The sequence below is a fragment of the Cnephaeus nilssonii genome, assembly GCF_951640355.1.
Source record: "Cnephaeus nilssonii genome assembly, chromosome: 19".
Taxonomy (NCBI): domain Eukaryota; kingdom Metazoa; phylum Chordata; class Mammalia; order Chiroptera; family Vespertilionidae; genus Cnephaeus; species Cnephaeus nilssonii.
The window spans coordinates 50,648,213-50,656,815 of NC_137090.1; the positions used below are offsets into that span (position 1 = coordinate 50,648,213).

An 8,603-nucleotide genomic window follows, 5' to 3' on the forward strand; every position below is an offset into this window, starting at 1 on the left:
CTATTTTTTCCACCAGGTAGGGTAAGTTTTCTGTCATTATTTTTTCATATAGGTTTTCAATATCTTGCTCTTTCTCTTCTCCTCTGGCACCCCCATAATGCAAATGTTGGTACACTTGAAGTTGTCCCAGAGGCTCCTTACACTATCTTCATATTTTTGGATTCTTTTTTCTTTTTTGCTCTTCTGATTGGGTGGGTTTTTTTGTTTGTTTGCTTCCTCATATTCCAAATTGCTGATTTGATTTTCGGCATCCTCTACTGTTGATTCCCTGTAAATTATTCTTCAGTTAGTGTATCCTTCATCTGACTGATCCTTTTTCATGTTTTTGATGTTCTCACTAAGATCCTTGAAATTATCACTAAGTTCCTTGAAACTCTCATTAAGTTCCTTGAGCATCCTTATAACCATTGTTTTGAACTCTGTATCTAGCAGTTTTTGCTTGCTTGGATTTCATTTATTATTATTTTTTTTCTTCTGTTCTTTCATTTGTGACATGTTCCTTTGTCTCCGTATTTTGGCTTCTTCCCTGTATTTGTTTCTATGATTAGGTAGAGCTGCTGTGTCTCCTAGGATCGGTAGAGTGGCCTTGTGTAGTAGGTGTCCTGTAGGCCCAGTGCCTGGGTACTCTAGGTGCACCTCTGTATGGGCTGTGTGTACTGTCCTGTTGTAGTTGAGCCTTGATTGCTGTTGGCATCACTGGGAAGAATTGACATTCAAACCAACTGGCTGTGAGGACCAGCTGTGAATACAGTGGGAGAGCTCCTGTGCAGGAGACACTCCTATGGAGGACTTGCTTCTGTGGGGCTTTGGTGCTCACCAAGTCTGCCCCTTGAGTGTGTCGATCACGGATGTGTAGAGTTGTAATCTGGTGTGGTCTGAAGCTGTCCGCTGGGTGCACTGGCTCTGGGGCCACCCAGGCGGTGCAAAGTCAGCCACTGCCTGTGCCCTACCTGGGGCCACCCAGCACAAGCTAGAGCAACCTGCAGATGGCTGCTACTTATGTTGAGCTTGGCGATGCCCAGGAGAGGCCAAACTGTGAGCTAAGGCAGGTTGTTGCTAGTGATGGGCCTAGGGACACTTACTGAGAGTTATGGGGCACACTGAGTCCAGCTACTGCTTGTTTGAGAGATTTTAGGAAAGTCTGAAGCCTGAGCCAGGACAGGTCGTTCATATGGAAAAGCTGCTGCAAACAGCTTGGGTGGGGCTGCAAATTGGGTGGGGCAGGGTCCCAGGGAATCACCAGCACCACGTGAAGTTGTGGGCCAGGTTGATGGAGACTCAGATATGGCGCCTGCCAGTCACTCTGTGGTAGGGGAGGTCTCAGCATAGAACAACCATCTCTGGGAGCACTTTTGTCTGGGAGAAAGCTGCCCCAAGTTGTCTTGATGTCAGACAATTTAGTTCCTCCCTGTATCTCCCTGGATCCTTCAAGCTGGTGCCCCAGTGCTGGAGCTCAGAGGGAGCAAGTCCAAGCAAGTCTGCACCAGCCCTTTAAGAGCACTGCCTGGGTTTCCGGCAGCGTCTGTGTTACTCAGTCACAATCCCTGCTGGATTTTACAGTCCGAAGTTACGGGGATTTCTCTTCCCAGCACTGGAACCCTGGGCTGAGGGGTCTGGTTGGGGTGGGGATGGGACGCCTTGCTCCTCACAGGTGGCCTCCAAAACCAAGATATCCCTTCTGATAAAAAAAATACCACACATGGGTGTCGGACCAGCCCATTCCTGCCTTTGTGCCTCTGCCCCTCCTACCAATCTCATGAGCTTTCTTCTTTCCTTCTCTAGTTGAGGGACTTCCATCCCGTCAGATTTCAGACGGTTCTGAATGATGGTTGTTCTGTATTTTAGTTGTAATTTTGATGTGGTTGTGGGAGGATGTGAGTACTGCGTTTACCTACACTGCCATCTTGGTCCCCCCGCTAGAACAGGTGATTTTTATTTTACCTCTTTACCTCTTACTATAATAGTGTATAAATTTCATTTTCTCATCAGACCAGAAACTTTCAGAAGACAGGCCCATATGACCTCAGCTGTATAGCAATACTGATTGTCCATAACTGTTTGATGAAGGAATAACTATCAAAGCATCAGAAAGCACAGTATTAAAACCCAGTGTGGTTCCCCCTTCCCTAACCCATCCTGGATCACTGTGTGACTTTGCTACAGTAGCTAAATTTCTCTGAGCCTCAGTATATTTCCTGTCATTGTAGTAATTCTTTGCCCTATAAGGCTAGTCAAGTTTTACAACTTCCCATCTCTAAGGAGCTGTAGCCACCAGTAAGAAATCTTTCAGGCATTTTTTCATTTACAAATTTTGTTTTCTGAGGGATGTTATTACTAATAGGCAATATTTATTAAGCACTTTGCTATGTGTCAAGTACAGCTAAGTACATTAGAGGCACCATCTCACTGAATCCTTTTAAAAACAAAACTATGAAGTAGGTACTATTAGTCTTACTATTTGATGAATGAGGAAGTAGAGCTAAGAAAGATGGAGGTACCTGATGTCTAAGGACACCCAGATATGGGCTGGCAGCCGCTGGCAATGTAGGATGTCAATCAGGAAACACTTTCAGCTTTGATATTTGATACTGAAATTCGTTAGATCCGAAGCCCAGCTGGTGCCAGGCAGAATTAGGCCCTCGCTCCGCAGCCCTCACCCTCACCCATGAGCTCCCAGGTGCCCAGGGATGGGTCTGACAGGGCCAGGAGGGCCGAGGAGTGCTGATGCAAGATGTTGGCCTGCCCGGACAGGTGCTCGGCGCTCCACCACCCCCTTCCCAGGCCTCACCCTCTCAGGAGTCCCGGCTGCGACTGGCCTCCCTCAGCACCAAGCTGGTCTGTGCGATTCTTCAGGGCAGGAATGCAAACAATGAAGAGAAGGGCCCGTTCTCAAGCCGTGGCCATGTCGGGCCCTGCTTTAAATATTGCATCTGCATTAACTCACTAACTTTCCCAACAACCCACTGAGGTAGGTGCTATCATTTCCCCATTTTATAGACTGAGCAAAGAAAATAACTTGCCCAAGTTAGTACATGGCAAAGTACGTGGCAGGTGAACTCCAAAATACATGTGCTTATCCACTACGCTGTATCAGAAATGCTTCGTGTTAATGGCTGTCCTCCCAGCACCCTGGTATGCAATGTGATTTATGAATGAATGAATGAATGAATGAATGAATGAACGAACGAGTTTTTGGTTATACTGCCATATTCACTGCCTGGAAGTAAAGAGTTGCTGGAGCAAAGCCCCTTTTTAGAAATAAACTCTGACCAGAAAACTATAATTCTTACCTGCCCTACTAAGTGTAAAAAAAGCCACTCAATCGATCAGCCTCAACCTGGCTGGAAAAGAAACTGTTTTAGCCATTGTTACCTTCGCAGGTTTAGATGCCACCTGGACGAATGGGAACGGAACAGCAGTCTCTTCCTCATGCAAAGTCCTTTAGCAACGAGAGTAACAGCCACGTGTACTGAGTGTAACCAGGAGGGCCTGGGGTTCCACCCATTTTAAAGTGGCTTATGGAGCTTCAGAGAAGACAGCAGGTGCCTGGACTTGAACCAAGGCTGGCCTAACCCCCATGGCTGTGTTTAAGACCCCGAGCTCAGGGCCTCGAGAGGAAACTGATGCTCAGAGAGGGAAGTGACTTGCCTGAAGCAGCAGTTGGAACTAAACCTCTTCCTGATTCCAAATCTAGTGCTTCCCCCACCAAACTGCACGGTGCACAGGCAGTCTCCAAGGAAGGAGCTCGGCCAAGTCTGCACGTCTTCTCTGGAGACCCACGCTGGGGCCTGTCCAACACCCTGAGCAAGCCCCTGCCCTGCCCCGTCAGCCCTCCCCACCAGTCCCCTACTTTCTCAGCCCCAACAGTCCACCCTCCCCAATTTACAGGTAACACTCAGGCCTAAGAGGAGAGGGGAGATGCCCACCATCCCCCCAACACACACACACACTGGCCCTGCACATCTGCTCCCTCCTTCTCTCCTGGGCACGAAACTTTGTGCAGAAACTGTATGTTTACTGCCCGCCTGGCCCACAGGCTGGAAGGTGTGCGCACAGGGCTGGGAGCAAACACCGAGGCCTGTCTGCTGAGTGGAGGGACAGTCAGACAAACGCGTGAACCAATGACTGTCCAGGGTCATGAGAACTCCCAGTTCTCCGGATAATTCTTTCCTGATTCTAAGCATACCATTCAGCAACAAGAGCATCTCCTCACTCTTTCTCATCTCTCTCCCCCCACCCCCATATCTCTGCCTGTCTCTCTCCCTCTCCCTCTTCTACCTCGACTCCCGCTCCCGCTGGCTCAACCATCAGAGAAGAGGGAGATGAGACTTCGGTTTTGTCTTGGGAGGAAGGGAGGAAGGTGCAGGGCATCTCAGTGGAAGAAGCAGGCCAGAGGGTGCACATGGCGACCTGGGAAGGAGGGCTGTGCTGTGGCTGGAGGGCGGGGCGGCCCTGCGGCCGGGGGAGACTCTGGACTGGACTTTCCCAGGAGGCAGCATGAGCCCCTGGAAGTATCTGCTGTGCCGAGGAAGACCAGGCTGGTGGTATGGCCCACACTGGGAGGGGGCAGCTTTGAGGCAGGGAGGCCAGCGAGGAGGCCCAGCAACAGCCCAGCCTTTTCTGCCGCCATTCCCTCTGCGCCATTCCACCCCTCTTGGCCACCGTAGAGGTCACGTCCGTTTCAGCCTCCAAAGACATGCTGTGTGTTCCCTCTGCCAGGAATACCCCTCATTCTTACCCACCTGTGCTTAAAGCCCTGCTCCAAGCCCTTTCTTCCACGAAGCCCCCACTCTGGCCATGACTGGGCACACTTGCTCCTGAATCCTGAAGCTCAGGTTGTCTGTCCCGCCCACCTGGGACAGGATCATCCACCATCTCCCTCTGCGCCTCCTCCCTTGGGCAAGTCTTACCAAGATGCTGCCTCCACTGTCCCTCCTCATCCCCATCACTGCCCGCAGGGCGCTGTCACAGGGGCCTGCTCCCTGCACAAAGCCCTGCTGCGGGCTCCCATGACAGTGCTGCCCGGCGGGTATGAGCCGGGTCTCACCCACCTGTTGGGCTGTGTGACCGCCTGGGGGCGGCTGCAGTAAGCCAAGGCCTTCAACACAGTGGGTCCTGGAAGATGTTGGTTCCCTTGGGGCCAGCGCGCCCCGCGCCTCGCCTCCAGGAGCCCCGCTCTGTGCACACAGCGCCCACCTCCTCCTCCCCGCAGAGCCCACGTCAGAAGGCGGGGAGGGAGCAGCCATGCCCCAGCCACAGGCAGCCACTAAAGCAATAGCTGCCATGGAAACAAAGTAGTAATGATGGTGGTGCAACTGGCATTTACAGGGACAAGTACTGCTCCACAGTCGATAGTAATGAACTCATTAACTCTTCACTGTAGTCCTGTGAGGCCAGGACAGTTCTCACTCCCCTTGTGCAGACAGGGACACTGAGGCGCGGAGAGGCAATAGCTCATCCAGGGTGCAGTGGGGCCAGGCCAACCCGAAGCCTTCCCCGAAGCACCGCCCCTGCGGCCTCACAGGGACAAACAGGAGCCGGAGGCTGCTCGCCCTTGGGGGAAGCAGACAGGGGTCTGTGTGTGTGACAGATGCACACGTGAGGAGCAGGGTCTGGGAGGATGTACTCCCACTGTTAACCGGTACCTGTGAGGGGTGCGGCCGGCACGTTTACTCTACTCTGGGGTTTTTTTGCATTTTTTGCAACAACAAGAAAAATCCATGTGCTGTGTGAGTAATTAAAAAGGAGAAAATCCGAGGAGTTAAAGGTAGTAAAGGGTAAAGGGGGTCAAATATATGTTAACAGAAGGTGACTTGACTCTGGGGATACACAATGAGTACACAGATGATGTATCACAGAAATGTAACTTGAAATCTATATAATCTGTCACCCCAATAGAATAATATTTTATAAATATTTTCAAACCCTGGGTATGACCCATTAGTGGATTGTAAAATCAAGTTAGTGAGTTGCCACCAGCAATTTTAAAAAAAAAAGAGAGACTAGAATATAAAGTACCAGGTCAAGAGAGGAAGTAGAAGCAAGCGTGATTTCCCTAAGCCTCACTGCGGCCGTACACCGGGGAGAAAGCGGTGCGGCCTCCGTGTTTCTCACCACAGGTCACTGGCAAGAACGTGAAAGCCACTGGTGCAGCTTCTTAGTCTAAAGAGGAATCAGACGAGGGTCCGGCCTGCCAGGGCCTCGCGGTCCAGGGGGAGTGTGGAGGTGGAGTGGCTGCTGAGTAGGAAGTCCGGGTGCCTGGCTGTTGGAATTGTCCCGTTGGGCCCACTCCCCAGTCAGCTTCCGGTCGCCCCTTGGAATCCTTTCTTTCCCTCCAAGGCCCTTGCTTTTGAGAGCCTTAGCCAGAATTTTGGGGTTGAATCTCCTCCAGACCAGAATGTCTGTCACACAAATGGCCCTTCTCTTTGCACTTAAGGGCGTCCTCCTGGAAGCTCCTGGGCCCTCGTGGTCAAGGGGCGGGTGGGAAATTGAAGATTCTTTCCCAGCTTCCCGATGAGGAGGGCCGGTCCCAGGGAAGCCGTGGAAACGCGGCTGTGTGGCCAGTCGGGGGTGGGGGGGGGGGGAGGCCCCCACTGTCTGCAGCGAAGGCGGTCCCCACCCAGGGTGAGCCTGACCTCAGGGGGCGGTGCGGGGAGAGGAGCAGAGCCGCCCCCCGCCCCCCACGCCCGCCCGGGGCTCCCCGGGCCCTGGCGCCTCCACAGCAGAGCCGGCCTAACCCCCGCCCCTCCCAGGGCAGCAGACATCTAAGAAGATAAAATAAAAAGAAGTAATTCCCCTGCTCTGACGTCAGCGCGGGTCTGAGCAGCCCCGCCGAGGCTTGAGAACTGGATTGCAACCAGATGTAACGCCCTTGAGTCCTCCACTCGGCGCTGCGCTGGGAGAAACGGGGCGGGGGTGCGCTCCGGTGGAGGGAGGCGCGCGGTCCCGCGTGGGTCCTGGAATCAGAGCTGCGGACCCAGCGAAGGAGTTGCGGGGAGAGCGCGGCGCGGAGGCTCCGGCAGGGCCGCCATTCGGCGCGGTCGCCCTTCCCCCAGCCCCCGACGCGCATTGTTACCCGCCGGTCCGTTCTGAGCCGCGGCCCCCGCGCCCCCGCCCGGGCTTCCCGGGAGGAGGCCCGCTCCGGCCCGGCCCGGACGGAAGGAGGACCACGGGCCCCGCGGCCTCGGGCCTGGCGGCTCCGACGCGACCAAGGCTCCGAATGTCACCCCGTGTCCTGCCATCCCTCGCCCCCCGCGCTCGGGGGACGTTGGTCTCCCCGGCCCCCGGTTGCCCCTGCGCGGGGGCCGTGGACCTGGCCGCGCGCCGCTGTCTGGGGACCCGGGCTCGCGTGTCTGGAGCCCGGACGTAACGCCACCTCCGAAGGGCCCGAGCCTGGCCTGGCCGCGTCGGGGCGCCCGGCCTCGGGGCAGCTTCTCCGGGTCGCGGCCTGCGCAGGCCCGGCGCCCTGCCCGGGTGGAGGGGGCGTTGAGCCCTGGAGCCCCGTCGCCCACGCGGGCCCGCCCGCCCCGCGCGTCCCTGGCTCCCGAGCTGCGGCCCCCGCCGCCCCGAGTCCCACGCGGAGGCGCCGGCCTCCCGCCCCCCACGGGGCGCGCGCACAAAGGTCCGCTCCGGCCCACAGAATGCCCCGCGCCCCCACCCCACGCCGCACACACACGGCTCCCGAGCGCGCAGGGCCTCCGGCCACACACGCGACCCGCGCTTCCCGGGTCCACGGCCGACCCGACCCCCGCCGGCCGCGCGCATTCCCTGAGCCCCGCTCCGCGGCGCAGGCGCCCACCTGGCACTCCCACTCGGCCATCTGTGCCCCGCGCCCCCACGCCACACAAAGCAGGGGCCGGGCTCCTGCGCGCGGGCCCCCTCCCCTCCTCCCCGGCCTCGCCCCGCCGCCCGCGCCGCCCCCGCCGCCCGCGCTCGGTGCTCACCTCGCGCCGCTCACTCGGGGGCCCTGGGCCTGGCGCTGCGGCTTCGCGGCCCCGAGGCCCGGGAAGCCATGGGGTCCGGGTCGGCCGCCGCCCGCCGCGCGCGGGCAGGAAGGAGGGGGGCCGCGCGCCCCCTCCTCGCGCCGGCGCTCGGGCCGCAGTGGGCGGCCTGCTCCGCTCGCCTCCCGGCCGCGCCGCCCGCGCTCCAGTCCGCCTCTCCCGGCCCAGCCGCGGGCGGGGCGGCACCGGGACCCGGCCCTGGCCGCGCACCCGGACGGGCTGCCTGTGACCGCGGGAAACGCTCTCCCCTGTGCACAGAGGCGGGAGCGGCTCGGCGTGGGGGCCGCAGGGGGAGCGGGAGGAAAAAGTTCCCGGGCGGCCTGGCTGCGCTCGCCCGCGCCCCGGCGCCCGCAGGGCCGTGCGCGCCCCGACAGCACCCCCTGGCGGCCCGCGTGCCCACTGCGCGCCCGCCCGCCCGTGCGCCTTGGGGGAGGGAGGCTTGGTGGTGGGGTCCCAGTGGAGCCCTCAAAAAGCCCTCAAAACTTTCATGCACGTCTCAGGCTTGGGGACGCCGCAGGACGAGGTTGGGGTGACCGCTGCATCCCCGAGCAGAGGATTTGGACCGACACCCTGCTCTCAGGTGCTCCCAGCCTCTGGCCTGTC

General features: G+C 57.6%; 1 protein-coding gene across 3 annotated transcripts in view; it reads right to left on the reverse strand.

Moving 5' to 3' along the window:
- Positions 1-8,324, reverse strand: part of RAI1 (retinoic acid induced 1) — a 121,929-nt gene extending 113,605 nt beyond the window's left edge. For all 3 annotated transcript variants that reach the window (XM_079797385.1, XM_079797383.1, XM_079797384.1), the window contains exon 1: positions 7,944-8,324. The gene's annotated coding sequence lies outside the window, so the exon portion shown is untranslated. The remainder of the gene's footprint in view (positions 1-7,943) is intronic.
- Between the last annotated feature and the right edge of the window lie 279 nt (positions 8,325-8,603).